At 33.9% G+C, this 22,879-nt stretch overlaps 12 non-coding genes across 12 annotated transcripts; all 12 read right to left on the reverse strand.

The window, feature by feature from the left end:
* Positions 1–973: 973 nt before the first annotated feature.
* On the reverse strand, positions 974–1,045 carry trnac-gca (transfer RNA cysteine (anticodon GCA)). Its single transcript has one exon. It is a non-coding gene; the product is annotated as a tRNA-Cys (tRNA).
* A 1,549-nt stretch (positions 1,046–2,594) lies between these two features.
* Positions 2,595–2,666, reverse strand: trnac-gca (transfer RNA cysteine (anticodon GCA)). The gene has a single exon. It is a non-coding gene; the product is annotated as a tRNA-Cys (tRNA).
* A 1,542-nt stretch (positions 2,667–4,208) lies between these two features.
* Positions 4,209–4,280, reverse strand: trnac-gca (transfer RNA cysteine (anticodon GCA)). Its single transcript has one exon. It is a non-coding gene; the product is annotated as a tRNA-Cys (tRNA).
* A 1,597-nt stretch (positions 4,281–5,877) lies between these two features.
* On the reverse strand, positions 5,878–5,949 carry trnac-gca (transfer RNA cysteine (anticodon GCA)). The gene has a single exon. It is a non-coding gene; the product is annotated as a tRNA-Cys (tRNA).
* A 1,531-nt stretch (positions 5,950–7,480) lies between these two features.
* Positions 7,481–7,552, reverse strand: trnac-gca (transfer RNA cysteine (anticodon GCA)). The gene has a single exon. It is a non-coding gene; the product is annotated as a tRNA-Cys (tRNA).
* A 1,550-nt stretch (positions 7,553–9,102) lies between these two features.
* trnac-gca (transfer RNA cysteine (anticodon GCA)) lies at positions 9,103–9,174 on the reverse strand. Its single transcript has one exon. It is a non-coding gene; the product is annotated as a tRNA-Cys (tRNA).
* Positions 9,175–10,778: 1,604 nt separating this feature from the next.
* trnac-gca (transfer RNA cysteine (anticodon GCA)) lies at positions 10,779–10,850 on the reverse strand. The gene has a single exon. It is a non-coding gene; the product is annotated as a tRNA-Cys (tRNA).
* A 1,553-nt stretch (positions 10,851–12,403) lies between these two features.
* trnac-gca (transfer RNA cysteine (anticodon GCA)) lies at positions 12,404–12,475 on the reverse strand. Its single transcript has one exon. It is a non-coding gene; the product is annotated as a tRNA-Cys (tRNA).
* A 1,576-nt stretch (positions 12,476–14,051) lies between these two features.
* Positions 14,052–14,123, reverse strand: trnac-gca (transfer RNA cysteine (anticodon GCA)). The gene has a single exon. It is a non-coding gene; the product is annotated as a tRNA-Cys (tRNA).
* Positions 14,124–15,678: 1,555 nt separating this feature from the next.
* Positions 15,679–15,750, reverse strand: trnac-gca (transfer RNA cysteine (anticodon GCA)). Its single transcript has one exon. It is a non-coding gene; the product is annotated as a tRNA-Cys (tRNA).
* Positions 15,751–18,247: 2,497 nt separating this feature from the next.
* trnac-gca (transfer RNA cysteine (anticodon GCA)) lies at positions 18,248–18,319 on the reverse strand. The gene has a single exon. It is a non-coding gene; the product is annotated as a tRNA-Cys (tRNA).
* Positions 18,320–20,808: 2,489 nt separating this feature from the next.
* trnac-gca (transfer RNA cysteine (anticodon GCA)) lies at positions 20,809–20,880 on the reverse strand. The gene has a single exon. It is a non-coding gene; the product is annotated as a tRNA-Cys (tRNA).
* Positions 20,881–22,879: the final 1,999 nt, after the last annotated feature.

Raw genomic sequence — 22,879 nt, forward strand, 5'->3', positions numbered from 1 at the left:
TAATAATAATAATAATAATAATAATAATAATAATAATAATAATAATAATAATAAATAAATAAATAAATAAACAAAAACACAGCGTTAAATTAGGGGACTGCAAAAATGAAATGCGAGTTAAAAGTAGGATCGGGAATGAACAAATTACGTAATTTGTCAGCTCTGTTTGAAATAAAATTAAGGGGACCAGAATTAGGCTCAGGCAAGATATGAAGGTAAAAACAAAGATTGTTTTGTAATTAAAAGCTTTTTCTGAGTTTAAATATGAAACAGAATCAGCTCAATTTGTTTAAAGGGACTTCTCGTGATTAAAAATAAAACCTGAAAACTTCAAGCCCTACTTGTGTGTGTGTTCGGATCTACTTTTTCCGCAATACTGGTAATATTTAATTTATGCAATATTTAATTTATGCAAACTGCAGTTACTGACAGGCTTGGTAATTGAGGCAATACTGAATCTTTCAGTTAATTCTTATGAAAAAATAAATAAAAAATTGGTGTATGCTACAGCCGGTAGATGGTGTCAAGTATTAAAAAAAATACTATTTGCAAAATAGTATTTACTAATTTCTATTGATAATATATTTCTGGCAACCTATTTTATGTTTGTATTTTAAATACATTTGGAGACCACTGTTGTCTTTTTAAATATTTTCCGTGACTATGTTGCCATACTTGGCGTTCACTGTTAACCGAAAGGTTTGTGGTTTGAGCACAAACAGGAACTCTTTTTTATATTAAACTGGCCAGCCAGATTGCCTTCCCATGCGGACTTCTCAAGAGAGGCCAAGCTTCTAATTTCTCCACTTGTAAAGGGTGCGGTGGCCAAGTGGTAAGGTGTTTGGTCTCGTAACTTGAGGATCATGTCTTCAAACCCTGTCTGTAGCTTGTTGCTGTCTTTGAAACACTAATTTTTGCTTCTAGCTGAAATAAAAAATGTTAACGTGCATTTTGTATTTAAATTTAGAAAAAAAGGGGGCATTCGGATTTGAACCGGGGACCTCTTGATCTGCAGTCAAATGCTCTACCACTGAGCTATACCCCCGACTCACTAGCCTATTCCAGCTATGCCCTTTTCTGCCAAGCACAACCAACGGTGCCGAGCTGCAGTTTCAGAAATGCAACCTATCAATGGCTAGTTATTTTTTACCTTGTGTCCCGCAGCAATATTTTTCAACAAAACATTCAAGAAGTATTGTATAAGGTCCGTCAAGTAATAGAATAACACGTTGTTATACATGTATCTCTTTGAAAACACTAAGCGAAATAGATAATAATCAGAAAATGCTTAACGTTTTTTATTTCAAGAAATTAAACTAAATACAAAATTTAGTGTTGAAAAAAAGAGAGAAGCTTTATGGTTTCTGAAGTACGTTCCCCAAAATGTTCTGAAAACAAGGACACCAAGTCCAAGATGCCACTGTAACACATTTTTGAGTGCAAGGGAAAATCGTATTTTTCTTGAATCGTACTTGTACTTGCTAGAACCAAAGTCATTGTATTTATCTTGCTCGACCGTATTATTACTTGTACTGTGATCCTTGAAATGTATTTTTGTTTACGACTGTAAGTCGCGCAGGATAAGGGCGGCTGCTAAGAAATAAATAAATACATAAATACATAAATAATAATAATAATAATAATAATAATAATAATAATAATAATAATAATAATAATAAATAAATAAATAAACAAAAACACAGCGTTAAATTAGGGGACTGCAAAAATGAAATGCGAGTTAAAAGTAGGATCGGGAATGAACAAATTACGTAATTTGTCAGCTCTGTTTGAAATAAAATTAAGGGGACCAGAATTAGGCTCAGGCAAGATATGAAGGTAAAAACAAAGATTGTTTTGTAATTAAAAGCTTTTTCTGAGTTTAAATATGAAACAGAATCAGCTCAATTTGTTTAAAGGGACTTCTCGTGATTAAAAATAAAACCTGAAAACTTCAAGCCCTACTTGTGTGTGTGTTCGGATCTACTTTTTCCGCAATACTGGTAATATTTAATTTATGCAATATTTAATTTATGCAAACTGCAGTTACTGACAGGCTTGGTAATTGAGGCAATACTGAATCTTTCAGTTAATTCTTATGAAAAAATAAATAAAAAATTGGTGTATGCTACAGCCGGTAGATGGTGTCAAGTATTAAAAAAAATACTATTTGCAAAATAGTATTTACTAATTTCTATTGATAATATATTTCTGGCAACCTATTTTATGTTTGTATTTTAAATACATTTGGAGACCACTGTTGTCTTTTTAAATATTTTCCGTGACTATGTTGCCATCCTTGGCGTTCACTGTTAACCGAAAGGTTTGTGGTTTGAGCACAAACAGGAACTCTTTTTTATATTAAACTGGCCAGCCAGATTGCCTTCCCATGCGGACTTCTCAAGAGAGGCCAAGCTTCTAATTTCTCCACTTGTAAAGGGTGCGGTGGCCAAGTGGTAAGGTGTTTGGTCTCGTAACTTGAGGATCATGTCTTCAAACCCTGTCTGTAGCTTGTTGCTGTCTTTGAAACACTAATTTTTGCTTCTAGCTGAAATAAAAAATGTTAACGTGCATTTTGTATTTTAATTTAGAAAAAAAGGGGGCATTCGGATTTGAACCGGGGACCTCTTGATCTGCAGTCAAATGCTCTACCACTGAGCTATACCCCCGACTCACTAGCCTATTCCAGCTATGCCCTTTTCTGCCAAGCACAACCAACGGTGCCGAGCTGCAGTTTCAGAAATGCAACCTATCAATGGCTAGTTATTTTTTACCTTGTGTCCCGCAGCAATATTTTTCAACAAAACATTCAAGAAGTATTGTATAAGGTCCGTCAAGTAATAGAATAACACGTTGTTATACATGTATCTCTTTGAAAACACTAAGCGAAATAGATAATAATCAGAAAATGCTTAACGTTTTTTATTTCAAGAAATTAAACTAAATACAAAATTTAGTGTTGAAAAAAAGAGAGAAGCTTTATGGTTTCTGAAGTACGTTCCCCAAAATGTTCTGAAAACAAGGACACCAAGTCCAAGATGCCACTGTAACACATTTTTGAGTGCAAGGGAAAATCGTATTTTTCTTGAATCGTACTTGTACTTGCTAGAACCAAAGTCATTGTATTTATCTTGCTCGACCGTATTATTACTTGTACTGTGATCCTTGAAATGTATTTTTGTTTACGACTGTAAGTCGCGCAGGATAAGGGCGGCTGCTAAGAAATAAATAAATACATAAATACATAAATAATAATAATAATAATAATAATAATAATAATAATAATAATAATAAATAAATAAATAAACAAAAACACAGCGTTAAATTAGGGGACTGCAAAAATGAAATGCGAGTTAAAAGTAGGATCGGGAATGAACAAATTACGTAATTTGTCAGCTCTGTTTGAAATAAAATTAAGGGGACCAGAATTAGGCTCAGGCAAGATATGAAGGTAAAAACAAAGATTGTTTTGTAATTAAAAGCTTTTTCTGAGTTTAAATATGAAACAGAATCAGCTCAATTTGTTTAAAGGGACTTCTCGTGATTAAAAATAAAACCTGAAAACTTCAAGCCCTACTTGTGTGTGTGTTCGGATCTACTTTTTCCGCAATACTGGTAATATTTAATTTATGCAATATTTAATTTATGCAAACTGCAGTTACTGACAGGCTTGGTAATTGAGGCAATACTGAATCTTTCAGTTAATTCTTATGAAAAAATAAATAAAAAATTGGTGTATGCTACAGCCGGTAGATGGTGTCAAGTATTAAAAAAAAAAATACTATTTGCAAAATAGTATTTACTAATTTCTATTGATAATATATTTCTGGCAACCTATTTTATGTTTGTATTTTAAATACATTTGGAGACCACTGTTGTCTTTTTAAATATTTTCCGTGACTATGTTGCCATCCTTGGCGTTCACTGTTAACCGAAAGGTTTGTGGTTTGAGCTCAAACAGGAACTCTTTTTTATATTAAACTGGCCAGCCAGATTGCCTTCCCAGGCGGCCTTCTCAAGAGAGGCCAAGCTTCTAATTTCTCCAGTTGTAAATGTGCGGTGGCCAAGTGGTAAGGTGTTTGGTCCCGTAAATTGAGGATCACGTCTTCAAACCCTGTCTGTACCTTGTTGCTGTCTTTGAAACACTATTTTTTGCTTCTAGCTGAAATAAAAAATGTTAACGTGCATTTTGTATTTTAATTTAGAAAAAAAGGGGGCACTCGGATTTGAACCGGGGACCTCTTGATCTGCAGTCAAATGCTCTACCACTGAGCTATACCCCCAACTCACTAGCCTATTCCAGCTATGCCCTTTTCCGCCAAGCACAACCAACGGTGCCGAGCTGCAGTTTCAGAAATGCAACCTATCAATGGCTAGTTATTTTTTACCTTGTGTCCCGCAGCAATATTTTTCAACAAAACATTGAAGAAGTATTGTATAAGGTCCGTCAAGTAATAGAATAACACGTTGTTGTACATGTATCTCTTTGAAAACACTAAGCGAAATAGATAATAATCAGAAAATGCTTAACGTTTTTTATTTCAAGAAATTAAACTAAATACAAAATTTAGTGTTGAAAAAAAGAGAGAAGCTTTATGGTTTCTGAAGTACGTTCCCCAAAATGTTCTGAAAACAAGGACACCAAGTCCAAGATGCCACTGTAACACATTTTTGAGTGCAAGGGAAAATCGTATTTTTCTTGAATCGTACTTGTACTTGCTAGAACCAAAGTCATTGTATTTATCTTGCTCGACCGTATTATTACTTGTACTGTGATCCTTGAAATGTATTTTTGTTTACGACTGTAAGTCGCGCAGGATAAGGGCGGCTGCTAAGAAATAAATAAATACATAAATACATAAATACATAAATACATAAATAATAATAATAATAATAATAATAATAATAATAATAATAATAATAATAATAATAATAATAATAATAATAATAATAATAAATAAATAAATAAATAAATAAACAAAAACACAGCGTTAAATTAGGGGACTGCAAAAATGAAATGCGAGTTAAAAGTAGGATCGGGAATGAACAAATTACGTAATTTGTCAGCTCTGTTTGAAATAAAATTAAGGGGACCAGAATTAGGCTCAGGCAAGATATGAAGGTAAAAACAAAGATTGTTTTGTAATTAAAAGCTTTTTCTGAGTTTAAATATGAAACAGAATCAGCTCAATTTGTTTAAAGGGACTTCTCGTGATTAAAAATAAAACCTGAAAACTTCAAGCCCTACTTGTGTGTGTGTTCGGATCTACTTTTTCCGCAATACTGGTAATATTTAATTTATGCAATATTTAATTTATGCAAACTGCAGTTACTGACAGGCTTGGTAATTGAGGCAATACTGAATCTTTCAGTTAATTCTTATGAAAAAATAAATAAAAAATTGGTGTATGCTACAGCCGGTAGATGGTGTCAAGTATTAAAAAAAATACTATTTGCAAAATAGTATTTACTAATTTCTATTGATAATATATTTCTGGCAACCTATTTTATGTTTGTATTTTAAATACATTTGGAGACCACTGTTGTCTTTTTAAATATTTTCCGTGACTATGTTGCCATCCTTGGCGTTCACTGTTAACCGAAAGGTTTGTGGTTTGAGCACAAACAGGAACTCTTTTTTATATTAAACTGGCCAGCCAGATTGCCTTCCCATGCGGACTTCTCAAGAGAGGCCAAGCTTCTAATTTCTCCACTTGTAAAGGGTGCGGTGGCCAAGTGGTAAGGTGTTTGGTCTCGTAACTTGAGGATCATGTCTTCAAACCCTGTCTGTAGCTTGTTGCTGTCTTTGAAACACTAATTTTTGCTTCTAGCTGAAATAAAAAATGTTAACGTGCATTTTGTATTTTAATTTAGAAAAAAAGGGGGCATTCGGATTTGAACCGGGGACCTCTTGATCTGCAGTCAAATGCTCTACCACTGAGCTATACCCCCGACTCACTAGCCTATTCCAGCTATGCCCTTTTCTGCCAAGCACAACCAACGGTGCCGAGCTGCAGTTTCAGAAATGCAACCTATCAATGGCTAGTTATTTTTTACCTTGTGTCCCGCAGCAATATTTTTCAACAAAACATTCAAGAAGTATTGTATAAGGTCCGTCAAGTAATAGAATAACACGTTGTTATACATGTATCTCTTTGAAAACACTAAGCGAAATAGATAATAATCAGAAAATGCTTAACGTTTTTTATTTCAAGAAATTAAACTAAATACAAAATTTAGTGTTGAAAAAAAGAGAGAAGCTTTATGGTTTCTGAAGTACGTTCCCCAAAATGTTCTGAAAACAAGGACACCAAGTCCAAGATGCCACTGTAACACATTTTTGAGTGCAAGGGAAAATCGTATTTTTCTTGAATCGTACTTGTACTTGCTAGAACCAAAGTCATTGTATTTATCTTGCTCGACCGTATTATTACTTGTACTGTGATCCTTGAAATGTATTTTTGTTTACGACTGTAAGTCGCGCAGGATAAGGGCGGCTGCTAAGAAATAAATAAATACATAAATACATAAATAATAATAATAATAATAATAATAATAATAATAATAAATAAATAAATAAACAAAAACACAGCGTTAAATTAGGGGACTGCAAAAATGAAATGCGAGTTAAAAGTAGGATCGGGAATGAACAAATTACGTAATTTGTCAGCTCTGTTTGAAATAAAATTAAGGGGACCAGAATTAGGCTCAGGCAAGATATGAAGGTAAAAACAAAGATTGTTTTGTAATTAAAAGCTTTTTCTGAGTTTAAATATGAAACAGAATCAGCTCAATTTGTTTAAAGGGACTTCTCGTGATTAAAAATAAAACCTGAAAACTTCAAGCCCTACTTGTGTGTGTGTTCGGATCTACTTTTTCCGCAATACTGGTAATATTTAATTTATGCAATATTTAATTTATGCAAACTGCAGTTACTGACAGGCTTGGTAATTGAGGCAATACTGAATCTTTCAGTTAATTCTTATGAAAAAATAAATAAAAAATTGGTGTATGCTACAGCCGGTAGATGGTGTCAAGTATTAAAAAAAATACTATTTGCAAAATAGTATTTACTAATTTCTATTGATAATATATTTCTGGCAACCTATTTTATGTTTGTATTTTAAATACATTTGGAGACCACTGTTGTCTTTTTAAATATTTTCCGTGACTATGTTGCCATCCTTGGCGTTCACTGTTAACCGAAAGGTTTGTGGTTTGAGCACAAACAGGAACTCTTTTTTATATTAAACTGGCCAGCCAGATTGCCTTCCCATGCGGACTTCTCAAGAGAGGCCAAGCTTCTAATTTCTCCACTTGTAAAGGGTGCGGTGGCCAAGTGGTAAGGTGTTTGGTCTCGTAACTTGAGGATCATGTCTTCAAACCCTGTCTGTAGCTTGTTGCTGTCTTTGAAACACTAATTTTTGCTTCTAGCTGAAATAAAAAATGTTAACGTGCATTTTGTATTTTAATTTAGAAAAAAAGGGGGCATTCGGATTTGAACCGGGGACCTCTTGATCTGCAGTCAAATGCTCTACCACTGAGCTATACCCCCGACTCACTAGCCTATTCCAGCTATGCCCTTTTCTGCCAAGCACAACCAACGGTGCCGAGCTGCAGTTTCAGAAATGCAACCTATCAATGGCTAGTTATTTTTTACCTTGTGTCCCGCAGCAATATTTTTCAACAAAACATTCAAGAAGTATTGTATAAGGTCCGTCAAGTAATAGAATAACACGTTGTTATACATGTATCTCTTTGAAAACACTAAGCGAAATAGATAATAATCAGAAAATGCTTAACGTTTTTTATTTCAAGAAATTAAACTAAATACAAAATTTAGTGTTGAAAAAAAGAGAGAAGCTTTATGGTTTCTGAAGTACGTTCCCCAAAATGTTCTGAAAACAAGGACACCAAGTCCAAGATGCCACTGTAACACATTTTTGAGTGCAAGGGAAAATCGTATTTTTCTTGAATCGTACTTGTACTTGCTAGAACCAAAGTCATTGTATTTATCTTGCTCGACCGTATTATTACTTGTACTGTGATCCTTGAAATGTATTTTTGTTTACGACTGTAAGTCGCGCAGGATAAGGGCGGCTGCTAAGAAATAAATAAATACATAAATACATAAATAATAATAATAATAATAATAATAATAATAATAATAATAATAATAATAATAATAAATAAATAAATAAACAAAAACACAGCGTTAAATTAGGGGACTGCAAAAATGAAATGCGAGTTAAAAGTAGGATCGGGAATGAACAAATTACGTAATTTGTCAGCTCTGTTTGAAATAAAATTAAGGGGACCAGAATTAGGCTCAGGCAAGATATGAAGGTAAAAACAAAGATTGTTTTGTAATTAAAAGCTTTTTCTGAGTTTAAATATGAAACAGAATCAGCTCAATTTGTTTAAAGGGACTTCTCGTGATTAAAAATAAAACCTGAAAACTTCAAGCCCTACTTGTGTGTGTGTTCGGATCTACTTTTTCCGCAATACTGGTAATATTTAATTTATGCAATATTTAATTTATGCAAACTGCAGTTACTGACAGGCTTGGTAATTGAGGCAATACTGAATCTTTCAGTTAATTCTTATGAAAAAATAAATAAAAAATTGGTGTATGCTACAGCCGGTAGATGGTGTCAAGTATTAAAAAAAATACTATTTGCAAAATAGTATTTACTAATTTCTATTGATAATATATTTCTGGCAACCTATTTTATGTTTGTATTTTAAATACATTTGGAGACCACTGTTGTCTTTTTAAATATTTTCCGTGACTATGTTGCCATCCTTGGCGTTCACTGTTAACCGAAAGGTTTGTGGTTTGAGCTCAAACAGGAACTCTTTTTTATATTAAACTGGCCAGCCAGATTGCCTTCCCAGGCGGCCTTCTCAAGAGAGGCCAAGCTTCTAATTTCTCCAGTTGTAAAGGGTGCGGTGGCCAAGTGGTAAGGTGTTTGGTCCCGTAAATTGAGGATCACGTCTTCAAACCCTGTCTGTACCTTGTTGCTGTCTTTGAAACACTATTTTTTGCTTCTAGCTGAAATAAAAAATGTTAACGTGCATTTTGTATTTTAATTTAGAAAAAAAAGGGGGCACTCGGATTTGAACCGGGGACCTCTTGATCTGCAGTCAAATGCTCTACCACTGAGCTATACCCCCAACTCACTAGCCTATTCCAGCTATGCCCTTTTCCGCCAAGCACAACCAACGGTGCCGAGCTGCAGTTTCAGAAATGCAACCTATCAATGGCTAGTTATTTTTTACCTTGTGTCCCGCAGCAATATTTTTCAACAAAACATTGAAGAAGTATTGTATAAGGTCCGTCAAGTAATAGAATAACACGTTGTTGTACATGTATCTCTTTGAAAACACTAAGCGAAATAGATAATAATCAGAAAATGCTTAACGTTTTTTATTTCAAGAAATTAAACTAAATACAAAATTTAGTTTTGAAAAAAAGAGAGAAGCTTTATGGTTTCTGAAGTACGTTCCCCAAAATGTTCTGAAAACAAGGACACCAAGTCCAAGATGCCACTGTAACACATTTTTGAGTGCAAGGGAAAATCGTATTTTTCTTGAATCGTACTTGTACTTGCTAGAACCAAAGTCATTGTATTTATCTTGCTCGACCGTATTATTACTTGTACTGTGATCCTTGAAATGTATTTTTGTTTACGACTGTAAGTCGCGCAGGATAAGGGCGGCTGCTAAGAAATAAATAAATACATAAATACATAAATACATAAATAATAATAATAATAATAATAATAATAATAATAATAATAATAATAATAATAATAATAATAATAATAATAATAATAATAATAATAATAATAATAAATAAATAAATAAATAAATAAACAAAAACACAGCGTTAAATTAGGGGACTGCAAAAATGAAATGCGAGTTAAAAGTAGGATCGGGAATGAACAAATTACGTAATTTGTCAGCTCTGTTTGAAATAAAATTAAGGGGACCAGAATTAGGCTCAGGCAAGATATGAAGGTAAAAACAAAGATTGTTTTGTAATTAAAAGCTTTTTCTGAGTTTAAATATGAAACAGAATCAGCTCAATTTGTTTAAAGGGACTTCTCGTGATTAAAAATAAAACCTGAAAACTTCAAGCCCTACTTGTGTGTGTGTTCGGATCTACTTTTTCCGCAATACTGGTAATATTTAATTTATGCAATATTTAATTTATGCAAACTGCAGTTACTGACAGGCTTGGTAATTGAGGCAATACTGAATCTTTCAGTTAATTCTTATGAAAAAATAAATAAAAAATTGGTGTATGCTACAGCCGGTAGATGGTGTCAAGTATTAAAAAAAATACTATTTGCAAAATAGTATTTACTAATTTCTATTGATAATATATTTCTGGCAACCTATTTTATGTTTGTATTTTAAATACATTTGGAGACCACTGTTGTCTTTTTAAATATTTTCCGTGACTATGTTGCCATCCTTGGCGTTCACTGTTAACCGAAAGGTTTGTGGTTTGAGCACAAACAGGAACTCTTTTTTATATTAAACTGGCCAGCCAGATTGCCTTCCCATGCGGACTTCTCAAGAGAGGCCAAGCTTCTAATTTCTCCACTTGTAAAGGGTGCGGTGGCCAAGTGGTAAGGTGTTTGGTCTCGTAACTTGAGGATCATGTCTTCAAACCCTGTCTGTAGCTTGTTGCTGTCTTTGAAACACTAATTTTTGCTTCTAGCTGAAATAAAAAATGTTAACGTGCATTTTGTATTTTAATTTAGAAAAAAAGGGGGCATTCGGATTTGAACCGGGGACCTCTTGATCTGCAGTCAAATGCTCTACCACTGAGCTATACCCCCGACTCACTAGCCTATTCCAGCTATGCCCTTTTCTGCCAAGCACAACCAACGGTGCCGAGCTGCAGTTTCAGAAATGCAACCTATCAATGGCTAGTTATTTTTTACCTTGTGTCCCGCAGCAATATTTTTCAACAAAACATTCAAGAAGTATTGTATAAGGTCCGTCAAGTAATAGAATAACACGTTGTTATACATGTATCTCTTTGAAAACACTAAGCGAAATAGATAATAATCAGAAAATGCTTAACGTTTTTTATTTCAAGAAATTAAACTAAATACAAAATTTAGTGTTGAAAAAAAGAGAGAAGCTTTATGGTTTCTGAAGTACGTTCCCCAAAATGTTCTGAAAACAAGGACACCAAGTCCAAGATGCCACTGTAACACATTTTTGAGTGCAAGGGAAAATCGTATTTTTCTTGAATCGTACTTGTACTTGCTAGAACCAAAGTCATTGTATTTATCTTGCTCGACCGTATTATTACTTGTACTGTGATCCTTGAAATGTATTTTTGTTTACGACTGTAAGTCGCGCAGGATAAGGGCGGCTGCTAAGAAATAAATAAATACATAAATACATAAATAATAATAATAATAATAATAATAATAATAATAATAATAATAATAATAATAATAATAAATAAATAAATAAACAAAAACACAGCGTTAAATTAGGGGACTGCAAAAATGAAATGCGAGTTAAAAGTAGGATCGGGAATGAACAAATTACGTAATTTGTCAGCTCTGTTTGAAATAAAATTAAGGGGACCAGAATTAGGCTCAGGCAAGATATGAAGGTAAAAACAAAGATTGTTTTGTAATTAAAAGCTTTTTCTGAGTTTAAATATGAAACAGAATCAGCTCAATTTGTTTAAAGGGACTTCTCGTGATTAAAAATAAAACCTGAAAACTTCAAGCCCTACTTGTGTGTGTGTTCGGATCTACTTTTTCCGCAATACTGGTAATATTTAATTTATGCAATATTTAATTTATGCAAACTGCAGTTACTGACAGGCTTGGTAATTGAGGCAATACTGAATCTTTCAGTTAATTCTTATGAAAAAATAAATAAAAAATTGGTGTATGCTACAGCCGGTAGATGGTGTCAAGTATTAAAAAAAATACTATTTGCAAAATAGTATTTACTAATTTCTATTGATAATATATTTCTGGCAACCTATTTTATGTTTGTATTTTAAATACATTTGGAGACCACTGTTGTCTTTTTAAATATTTTCCGTGACTATGTTGCCATCCTTGGCGTTCACTGTTAACCGAAAGGTTTGTGGTTTGAGCTCAAACAGGAACTCTTTTTTATATTAAACTGGCCAGCCAGATTGCCTTCCCAGGCGGCCTTCTCAAGAGAGGCCAAGCTTCTAATTTCTCCAGTTGTAAAGGGTGCGGTGGCCAAGTGGTAAGGTGTTTGGTCCCGTAAATTGAGGATCACGTCTTCAAACCCTGTCTGTACCTTGTTGCTGTCTTTGAAACACTATTTTTTGCTTCTAGCTGAAATAAAAAATGTTAACGTGCATTTTGTATTTTAATTTAGAAAAAAAAGGGGGCACTCGGATTTGAACCGGGGACCTCTTGATCTGCAGTCAAATGCTCTACCACTGAGCTATACCCCCAACTCACTAGCCTATTCCAGCTATGCCCTTTTCCGCCAAGCACAACCAACGGTGCCGAGCTGCAGTTTCAGAAATGCAACCTATCAATGGCTAGTTATTTTTTACCTTGTGTCCCGCAGCAATATTTTTCAACAAAACATTGAAGAAGTATTGTATAAGGTCCGTCAAGTAATAGAATAACACGTTGTTGTACATGTATCTCTTTGAAAACACTAAGCGAAATAGATAATAATCAGAAAATGCTTAACGTTTTTTATTTCAAGAAATTAAACTAAATACAAAATTTAGTGTTGAAAAAAAGAGAGAAGCTTTATGGTTTCTGAAGTACGTTCCCCAAAATGTTCTGAAAACAAGGACACCAAGTCCAAGATGCCACTGTAACACATTTTTGAGTGCAAGGGAAAATCGTATTTTTCTTGAATCGTACTTGTACTTGCTAGAACCAAAGTCATTGTATTTATCTTGCTCGACCGTATTATTACTTGTACTGTGATCCTTGAAATGTATTTTTGTTTACGACTGTAAGTCGCGCAGGATAAGGGCGGCTGCTAAGAAATAAATAAATACATAAATACATAAATACATAAATAATAATAATAATAATAATAATAATAATAATAATAATAATAATAATAATAATAAATAAATAAATAAATAAATAAATAAATAAACAAAAACACAGCGTTAAATTAGGGGACTGCAAAAATGAAATGCGAGTTAAAAGTAGGATCGGGAATGAACAAATTACGTAATTTGTCAGCTTTGTTTGAAATAAAATTAAGAGGACCAGAATTAGGCTCAGGCAAGATATGAAGGTAAAAACAAAGATTGTTTTGTATTTAAAAGCTTTTTCTGAGTTTAAATATGAAACAGAATCAGCTCAATTTGTTTAAAGGGACTTCTCGTGATTAAAAATAAAACCTGAAAACTTCAAGCCCTACTTGTGTGTGTGTTCGGATCTACTTTTTCCGCAATACTGGTAATATTTAATTTATGCAATATTTAATTTATGCAAACTGCAATTACTGACAGGCTTGGTAATTGAGGCAATACTGAATCTTTCAGTTAATTCTTATGAAAAAATAAATAAAAAATTGGTGTATGCTACTGCCGGTAGATGGTGTCAAGTATTAAAAAAAAAAATACTATTTGCAAAATAGTATTTACTAATTTCTATTGATAATATATTTCTGGCAACCTATTTTATGTTTGTATTTTAAATACATTTGGAGACCACTGTTGTCTTTTTAAATATTTTCCGTGACTATGTTGCCATCCTTGGCGTTCACTGTTAACCGAAAGGTTTGTGCTTTGAGCTCAAACAGGAACTCTATTTTATATTAAACTGGCCAGCCAGATTGCCTTCCCAGGCGGCCTTCTCAAGAGAGGCCAAGCTTCTAATTTCTCCAGTTGTAAAGGGTGCGGTGGCCAAGTGGTAAGGTGTTTGGTCCCGTAACTTGAGGATCACGTCTTCAAACCCTGTCTGTAGCTCGTTGCTGTCTTTGAAACACTAATTTTTGCTTCTAGCTGAAATAAAAAATGTTAACGTGCATTTTGTATTTTAATTTAGAAAAAAAGGGGGCACTCGGATTTGAACCGGGGACCTCTTGATCTGCAGTCAAATGCTCTACCACTGAGCTATACCCCCGACTCACTAGCCTATTCCAGCTATGCCCTTTTCTGCCAAGCACAACCAACGGTGCCGAGCTGCAGTTTCAGAAATGCAACCTATCAATGGCTAGTTATTTTTTACCTTGTGTCCCGCAGCAATATTTTTCAACAACACATTCAAGAAGTATTGTATAAGGTCCGTCAAGTAATAGAATAACACGTTGTTGTACATGTATCTCTTTGAAAACACTAAGCGAAATAGATAATAATCAGAAAATGCTTAACGTTTTTTATTTCAAGAAATTAAACTAAATACAAAATTTAGTGTTGAAAAAAAGAGAGAAGCTTTATGGTTTCTGAAGTACGTTCCCCAAAATGTTCTGAAAACAAGGACACCAAGTCCAAGATGCCACTGTAACACATTTTTGAGTGCAAGGGAAAATCGTATTTTTCTTGAATCGTACTTGTACTTGCTAGAACCAAAGTCATTGTATTTATCTTGCTCGACCGTATTATTACTTGTACTGTGATCCTTGAAATGTATTTTTGTTTACGACTGTAAGTCGCGCAGGATAAGGGCGGCTGCTAAGAAATAAATAAATACATAAATACATAAATAATAATAATAATAATAATAATAATAATAATAATAATAATAATAATAATAATAATAATAAATAAATAAATAAACAAAAACACAGCGTTAAATTAGGGGACTGCAAAAATGAAATGCGAGTTAAAAGTAGGATCGGGAATGAACAAATTACGTAATTTGTCAGCTCTGTTTGAAATAAAATTAAGGGGACCAGAATTAGGCTCAGGCAAGATATGAAGGTAAAAACAAAGATTGTTTTGTAATTAAAAGCTTTTTCTGAGTTTAAATATGAAACAGAATCAGCTCAATTTGTTTAAAGGGACTTCTCGTGATTAAAAATAAAACCTGAAAACTTCAAGCCCTACTTGTGTGTGTGTTCGGATCTACTTTTTCCGCAATACTGGTAATATTTAATTTATGCAATATTTAATTTATGCAAACTGCAGTTACTGACAGGCTTGGTAATTGAGGCAATACTGAATCTTTCAGTTAATTCTTATGAAAAAATAAATAAAAAATTGGTGTATGCTACAGCCGGTAGATGGTGTCAAGTATTAAAAAAAATACTATTTGCAAAATAGTATTTACTAATTTCTATTGATAATATATTTCTGGCAACCTATTTTATGTTTGTATTTTAAATACATTTGGAGACCACTGTTGTCTTTTTAAATATTTTCCGTGACTATGTTGCCATCCTTGGCGTTCACTGTTAACCGAAAGGTTTGTGGTTTGAGCACAAACAGGAACTCTTTTTTATATTAAACTGGCCAGCCAGATTGCCTTCCCATGCGGACTTCTCAAGAGAGGCCAAGCTTCTAATTTCTCCACTTGTAAAGGGTGCGGTGGCCAAGTGGTAAGGTGTTTGGTCTCGTAACTTGAGGATCATGTCTTCAAACCCTGTCTGTAGCTTGTTGCTGTCTTTGAAACACTAATTTTTGCTTCTAGCTGAAATAAAAAATGTTAACGTGCATTTTGTATTTTAATTTAGAAAAAAAGGGGGCATTCGGATTTGAACCGGGGACCTCTTGATCTGCAGTCAAATGCTCTACCACTGAGCTATACCCCCAACTCACTAGCCTATTCCAGCTATGCCCTTTTCTGCCAAGCACAACCAACGGTGCCGAGCTGCAGTTTCAGAAATGCAACCTATCAATGGCTAGTTATTTTTTACCTTGTGTCCCGCAGCAATATTTTTCAACAAAACATTCAAGAAGTATTGTATAAGGTCCGTCAAGTAATAGAATAACACGTTGTTATACATGTATCTCTTTGAAAACACTAAGCGAAATAGATAATAATCAGAAAATGCTTAACGTTTTTTATTTCAAGAAATTAAACTAAATACAAAATATAGTGTTGAAAAAAAGAGAGAAGATTTATGGTTTCTGAAGTACGTTATAACGTTCCCCAAAATGTTCTGAAAACAAGGACACCAAGTCCAAGATGCCACTGTAACACATTTTTTAGTGCATTTTGTTTTTATTGGAAGAGAGTCAAATACAGCCAAAAAATGTCTGGTCATGGGGGGAGCATCCCACTGAAAAACACTCGGTCCTTCAAAGGGTTTAGCAAAGGTTGGTTTGCTTGAGCTCACCCTAGAAAAGTGGTTGTTACTTTATTTTTTAATATATTAAATTGAAAGCCACAGCTTGCCTTGTCAGACGTCTTTGACAGATTATTTAAGAAGCGCCATGCTTTGCATTCTTATGACAGTCATCATTTTCATGTTACGTATTCTTCATGGTAACAGTGAAGATGCTTTCCAAGTCAATTTCTATAAATATAAGGGGACACTCTGATATTCCTTTTTACATGTTATGTCCGAGATTGGTTAAATGTAATTTTTTATTAAATGTTTCCATTAAGATTCAACTCACAGCACAACAATTTGTTATCTTATGGTGCTGCTACAGTTGTATTGATTTAAAAACTACATACTATTAGCATGTGCCTTGTTTTATGGTTACTCCTTACTCAGCAATGCGACCATAGCTTCACTCTAATATGAACTCCATTGAATGAAAAACAAAGGCCCTGTCCACACTATGCCTTTAAACCGTATTAGTTGCGTTTAAGCCTGCTTAAAAGTGCTAAATACGGTTTGCGTCCACACTACGCAGCATTTAATACCGTACTTGAGACCACCTCAGGAGGTAGTCTCGAGTCCGGTTCTAATTAGATCGCATCAGGTAGTGCGGTTTATCAGAAGTGTGGACGCTGTAATACCAAACTACATGTTTTGTGTATCCTCCAATATCCCAAAATGCTTTGTGGTATGTTTGGCGAAATACTCAGAGCAGGCGCCTGAAGGAGTTGCTATCACTGTACACTCCGCACTAGGTATTCATTTTTATGCTTCAAAAAATCTTTCAGGACATCTCTGTTAAACTAGTGGGGAAAATCGTATTTTTCTTGAATCGTACTTGTACTTGCTAGAACCAAAGTCATTGTATTTATCTTGCTCTTAACCGTATTATTACTTGTACTGTGATCCTTGAAATGTATTTTTGTTTACGACTGTAAGTCGCCCAGGATAAGAGCGGCTGCTAAGAAATAAATAAATAAATAAATAAATAAATAAATAAATAAATAAATAAATAATAATAATAATAATAATAATAATAATAATAATAATAATAATAATAATAAATAAATAAACAAAAACACAGCGTTAAATTAGGCGACTGCAAAAATGAAATGCGAGTTAAAAGTAGGATCGGGAATGAACAAATTACGTATTTTGTCAGCTCTGTTTGAAATAAAATTAAGAGGACCAGAATTAGGCTCAGGCAAGATATGAAGGTAAAAACAAAGATTGTTTTGTAATTAACAGCTTTTTCTGAGTTTAATTATAAAACAGAATCAGCTCAATTTGTTTAAAGGGACTTCACCTGATTAAAAATAAAACCTGAAAACTTCAAGCCCTACTTGTGTGTGTGTTCGGATTTACTTTTTCCGCAATACTGGTAATATTTAATTTATGCAATATTTAATTTATGCAAACTGCAGTTACTGACAGGCTTGATAATTGAGGCAATACTGAATCTTTCAGTTAATTCTTATGAAAAAATAAATAAAAAATTGGTGTATGCTACAGCCGGTAGATGGTGTCAAGTATTAAAAAAAAAATACTATTTGCAAAATAGTATTTACTAATTTCTATTGATAATATATTTCTGGCAACCTATTTTATGTTTGTATTTTAAATACATTTGGAGACCACTGTTGTCTTTTTAAATATTTTCCGTGACTATGTTGCCATCCTTGGCGTTCACTGTTAACCGAAAGGTTTGTGGTTTGAGCTCAAACAGGAACTCTTTTTTATATTAAACTGGCCAGCCAGATTGCCTTCCCAGGCGGCCTTCTCAAGAGAGGCCAAGCTTCTAATTTCTCCAGTTGTAAAGGGTGCGGTGGCCAAGTGGTAAGGTGTTTGGTCCCGTAAATTGAGGATCACGTCTTCAAACCCTGTCTGTACCTTGTTGCTGTCTTTGAAACACTATTTTTTGCTTCTAGCTGAAATAAAAAATGTTAACGTGCATTTTGTATTTTAATTTAGAAAAAAAAGGGGGCACTCGGATTTGAACCGGGGACCTCTTGATCTGCAGTCAAATGCTCTACCACTGAGCTATTCCCCCAACTCACTAGCCTATTCCAGCTATGCCCTTTTCTGCCAAGCACAACCAACGGTGCCGAGCTGCAGTTTCAGAAATGCAACCTATCAATGGCTAGTTATTTTTTACCTTGTGTCCCGCAGCAATATTTTTCAACAAAACATTCAAGAAGTATTGTATAAGGTCCGTCAAGTAATAGAATAACACGTTGTTATACATGTATCTCTTTGAAAACACTAAGCGAAATAGATAATAATCAGAAAATGCTTAACGTTTTTTATTTCAAGAAATTAAACTAAATACAAAATATAGTGTTGAAAAAAAGAGAGAAGCTTTATTGTTTCTGAAGTACGTTATAACGTTCCCCAAAATGTTCTGAAAACAAGGACACCAAGTCCAAGATGCCACTGTAACACATTTTTTAGTGCATTTTGTTTTTATTGGAAGAGAGTCAAATACAGCCAAAAAATGTCTGGTCATGGGGGGAGCATCCCACTGAAAAACACTCGGTCCTTCAAAGGGTTTAGCAAAGGTTGGTTTGCTTGAGCTCACCCTAGAAAAGTGGTTGTTACTTTATTTTTTAATATATTAAATTGAAAGCCACAGCTTGCCTTGTCAGACGTCTTTGACAGATTATTTAAGAAGCGCCATGCTTTGCATTCTTATGACAGTCATCATTTTCATGTTACGTATTCTTCATGGTAACAGTGAAGATGCTTTCCAAGTCAATTTCTATAAATATAAGGGGACACTCTGATATTCCTTTTTACATGTTATGTCCGAGATTGGTTAAATGTAATTTTTTATTAAATGTTTCCATTAAGATTCAACTCACAGCACAACAATTTGTTATCTTATGGTGCTGCTACAGTTGTATTGATTTAAAAACTACATACTATTAGCATGTGCCTTGTTTTATGGTTACTCCTTACTCAGCAATGCGACCATAGCTTCACTCTAATATGAACTCCATTGAATGTAAAACAAAGGCCCTGTCCACACTATGCCTTTAAACCGTATTAGTTGCGTTTAAGCCGGCTTAAAAGTGCTAAATACGGTTTGCGTCCACACTACGCAGCATTTAATACCGTACTCGAGACCACCTCAGGAGGTAGTCTCGAGTCCGGTTCTAATTAGATCGCATCAGGTAGTGCGGTTTATCAGAAGTGTGGACGCTGTAATACAAAACTACATGTTTTGTGTATCCTCCAATATCCCAAAATACTTTGTGGTATGTTTGGCGAAATACTCAGAGCAGGCGCCTGAAGGAGTTGCTATCACTGTACACTCCGCACTAGGTATTCATTTTTATGCTTCAAAAAATCTTTCAGGACATCTCTGTTAAACTAGTGGGGAAAATCGTATTTTTCTTGAATCGTACTTGTACTTGCTAGAACCAAAGTCATTGTATTTATCTTGCTCTTAACCGTATTATTACTTGTACTGTGATCCTTGAAATGTATTTTTGTTTACGATTGTAAGTCGCCCAGGATAAGAGCGGCTGCTAAGAAATAAATAAATAAATAAATAAATAAATAAATAAATAAATAAATAATAATAATAATAATAATAATAATAATAATAATAATAATAATAATAAATAAATAAACAAAAACACAGCGTTAAATTAGGCGACTGCAAAAATGAAATGCGAGTTAAAAGTAGGATCGGGAATGAACAAATTACGTATTTTGTCAGCTCTGTTTGAAATAAAATTAAGAGGACCAGAATTAGGCTCAGGCAAGATATGAAGGTAAAAACAAAGATTGTTTTGTAATTAACAGCTTTTTCTGAGTTTAATTATAAAACAGAATCAGCTCAATTTGTTTAAAGGGACTTCACCTGATTAAAAATAAAACCTGAAAACTTCAAGCCCTACTTGTGTGTGTGTTCGGATTTACTTTTTCCGCAATACTGGTAATATTTAATTTATGCAATATTTAATTTATGCAAACTGCAGTTACTGACAGGCTTGATAATTGAGGCAATACTGAATCTTTCAGTTAATTCTTATGAAAAAATAAATAAAAAATTGGTGTATGCTACAGCCGGTAGATGGTGTCAAGTATTAAAAAAAAAATACTATTTGCAAAATAGTATTTACTAATTTCTATTGATAATATATTTCTGGCAACCTATTTTATGTTTGTATTTTAAATACATTTGGAGACCACTGTTGTCTTTTTAAATATTTTCCGTGACTATGTTGCCATCCTTGGCGTTCACTGTTAACCGAAAGGTTTGTGGTTTGAGCTCAAACAGGAACTCTTTTTTATATTAAACTGGCCAGCCAGATTGCCTTCCCAGGCGGCCTTCTCAAGAGAGGCCAAGCTTCTAATTTCTCCAGTTGTAAAGGGTGCGGTGGCCAAGTGGTACGGTGTTTGGTCCCGTAAATTGAGGATCACGTCTTCAAACCCTGTCTGTACCTTGTTGCTGTCTTTGAAACACTATTTTTTGCTTCTAGCTGAAATAAAAAATGTTAACGTGCATTTTGTATTTTAATTTAGAAAAAAAGGGGGCACTCGGATTTGAACCGGGGACCTCTTGATCTGCAGTCAAATGCTCTACCACTGAGCTATACCCCCAACTCACTAGCCTATTCCAGCTATGCCCTTTTCTGCCAAGCACAACCAACGGTGCCGAGCTGCAGTTTCAGAAATGTAACCTATCAATGGCTAGTTATTTTTTACCTTGTGTCCCGCAGCAATATTTTTCAACAAAACATTCAAGAAGTATTGTATAAGGTCCGTCAAGTAATAGAATAACACGTTGTTATACATGTATCTCTTTGAAAACACTAAGCGAAATAGATAATAATCAGAAAATGCTTAACGTTTTTTATTTCAAGAAATTAAACTAAATACAAAATATAGTGTTGAAAAAAAGAGAGAAGCTTTATGGTTTCTGAAGTACGTTATAACGTTCCCCAAAATGTTCTGAAAACAAGGACACCAAGTCCAAGATGCCACTGTAACACATTTTTTAGTGCATTTTGTTTTTATTGGAAGAGAGTCAAATACAGCCAAAAAATGTCTGGTCATGGGGGGAGCATCCCACTGAAAAACACTCGGTCCTTCAAAGGGTTTAGCAAAGGTTGGTTTGCTTGAGCTCACCCTAGAAAAGTGGTTGTTACTTTATTTTTTAATATATTAAATTGAAAGCCACAGCTTGCCTTGTCAGACGTCTTTGACAGATTATTTAAGAAGCGCCATGCTTTGCATTCTTATGACAGTCATCATTTTCATGTTACGTATTCTTCATGGTAACAGTGAAGATGCTTTCCAAGTCAATTTCTATAAATATAAGGGGACACTCTGATATTCCTTTTTACATGTTATGTCCGAGATTGGTTAAATGTAATTTTTTATTAAATGTTTCCATTAAGATTCAACTCACAGCACAACAATTTGTTATCTTATGGTGCTGCTACAGTTGTATTGATTTAAAAACTACATACTATTAGCATGTGCCTTGTTTTATGGTTACTCCTTACTCAGCAATGCGACCATAGCTTCACTCTAATATGAACTCCATTGAATGTAAAACAAAGGCCCTGTCCACACTATGCCTTTAAACCGTATTAGTTGCGTTTAAGCCGGCTTAAAAGTGCTAAATACGGTTTGCGTCCACACTACGCAGCATTTAATACCGTACTCGAGACCACCTCAGGAGGTAGTCTCGAGTCCGGTTCTAATTAGATCGCATCAGGTAGTGCGGTTTATCAGAAGTGTGGACGCTGTAATACCAAACTACATGTTTTGTGTATCCTCCAATATCCCAAAATGCTTTGTGGTATGTTTGGCGAAATACTCAGAGCAGGCGCCCGAAGGAGTTGCTATCACTGTACACTCCGCACTAGGTATTCATTTTTATGCTTCAAAAAATCTTTCAGGACATCTCTGTTAAACTAGTGGGGAAAATCGTATTTTTCTTGAATCGTACTTGTACTTGCTAGAACCAAAGTCATTGTATTTATCTTGCTCTTAACCGTATTATTACTTGTACTGTGATCCTTGAAATGTATTTTTGTTTACGACTGTAAGTCGCCCAGGATAAGAGCGGCTGCTAAGAAATAAATAAATAAATAAATAAATAAATAATAATAATAATAATAATAATAATAATAATAATAATAATAATAATAATAAATAAATAAACAAAAACACAGCGTTAAATTAGGCGACTGCAAAAATAAAATGCGAGTTAAAAGTAGGATCGGGAATGAACAAATTACGTATTTTGTCAGCTCTGTTTGAAATAAAATTAAGAGGACCAGAATTAGGCTCAGGCAAGATATGAAGGAAAAAACAAAGATTGTTTTGTAATTAACAGCTTTTTCTGAGTTTAATTCTAAAACAGAATCAGCTCAATTTGTTTAAAGGGACTTCACCTGATTAAAAATAAAACCTGAAAACTTCAAGCCCTACTTGTGTGTGTGTTCGGATTTACTTTTTCCGCAATACTGGTAATATTTAATTTATGCAATATTTAATTTATGCAAACTGCAGTTACTGACAGGCTTGATAATTGAGGCAATACTGAATCTTTCAGTTAATTCTTATGAAAAAATAAATAAAAAATTGG

This window comes from Acipenser ruthenus, chromosome 23, assembly GCF_902713425.1.
Source record: "Acipenser ruthenus chromosome 23, fAciRut3.2 maternal haplotype, whole genome shotgun sequence".
Taxonomy (NCBI): domain Eukaryota; kingdom Metazoa; phylum Chordata; class Actinopteri; order Acipenseriformes; family Acipenseridae; genus Acipenser; species Acipenser ruthenus.